Here is a 1,526-nt window from a genome sequence, read left to right on the forward strand (position 1 = left end):
GAGGTTTAAATTGATTAGCCTTGGGATTTCATATAGGACATTATCGTTGGGTTCTTTAAATGTATGCGAACAGCCGGAATATCTGAGAAATTAAATTTTAGTGTTTTTTTTTTTAAATAGATTTATTTCAGTTTGCGTGTTTGGTTCATAGTATTATGTTGTTTCATTTTTCTTTCTTGATAAAGCTCAGAGATATCTAATTCTCTTTACAATACATTCCATGAAGGAGAGGTCATTAGTTTTAACACACCAAACAAAATATGGGTATTGCAGATGCTCTAATGTGTGTCGGGACATTTGCTAACAATCAAGAAAAAACAGAGGAAACCTAGAAATGCATGAAAACACAAGCATTTGAAACAGAAATGGATATCACGTTCGTCAAAAATAAATAAGAGTACACAGCAAAATTGATAGTCCAATCAAAACTTCAAAGGTCTTTACAAATAGAAAGGGAAAGGAAAATTATGAATGGTACAAAAGAATGAAGCAAGAAATAAACATCCACTATCTAATCAGTCTTCGGCACTGAAAAACACGAACCCCCAACGCATTTTTAGCCAGCTCCTCACGAATAAAGCGCCATATCCAGTTTTGAAATGCAGGCTCTTGAAAGGGCATCAGTCAATCGGAGTCCTCAGTGAGTTGTGCATTGTTTCGATGGTTCATATCTGTGTCATTTTGAAGTCTTCTGAGTTGAAAAAACCCCGTGCTTTGAGAAGCATTATGCACATAGTAGAGAAAAAATAAAATGGAAAGCAGAAAAATATTTAAATATCGAATCTTATGAAGTTAGATTTATATAGCAGTATCACAAACAGATTAAAGAACCAGATTTCAAATGTTTACTAACATAGGCAAAGAATAAGAGTAACAACATTTATTATAACATCAATTTTCACAACTGAGATTTGGAGATCTTTGGCACCAAAAACAAAATTAAAGTAAAATGTATACAACTTTATGATAATAAATTTACAAGTTATTTCAGTCAAGAAGGCAACATGCATTTTGATGAAGAGAAAAATCTTCAGGGGCTACAAATAATAATCTCTGAAGGACAAATCTTACGTTTTTATTTCTTTAAAATTTCGGGTGGCGAGGCCACTTTGTCACCCTATATGCCTACATACAATAAAGAAAATCTGTAGACGAACTGAAAAATCAAGAAATAATTTAGTAGATTAACCTGAGATTTTCCAATAGTTTCCCATTATAAATCAGAATTTTCTTGTTGGGAAACTACTGGAAAATCTCAGATCAAAATCTACTAAATTATTTCTTGATTTTTCAGTTCGTCTACAGATTTCCTTGTTATTATTTTATCATACGGGGTTAAAGGAAAGTCGAGATCAAATAAAATACCCACAATTTTTCATATGTTTAAATCAGACCTCTTAAAAGATTTGTCACGTGCGATTGTAGATATTGCATATGAAATCTATTAAGAACATAAATATTGAAGCATGGTACCTTTCGTCGAAGCTTTGCTTTGCTTATCTTTCCTCTCAAAGTCATTTTTCCAT

At 32.2% G+C, this 1,526-nt stretch overlaps 1 long non-coding RNA gene across 1 annotated transcript; it reads right to left on the reverse strand.

Annotated features, from left to right (window-relative positions):
• Positions 1-403: 403 nt before the first annotated feature.
• LOC111389489 lies at positions 404-1,526 on the reverse strand. The gene is made up of 2 exons (XR_002701743.1): positions 1,474-1,526; positions 404-712 (listed from the first exon to the last, which is right to left on the reverse strand). It is a non-coding gene; the product is annotated as an uncharacterized LOC111389489 (long non-coding RNA).

The sequence above is a fragment of the Olea europaea genome, unplaced genomic scaffold (assembly GCF_002742605.1).
Source record: "Olea europaea var. sylvestris unplaced genomic scaffold, O_europaea_v1 scaffold5985, whole genome shotgun sequence".
Lineage (NCBI taxonomy): Eukaryota > Viridiplantae > Streptophyta > Magnoliopsida > Lamiales > Oleaceae > Olea > Olea europaea.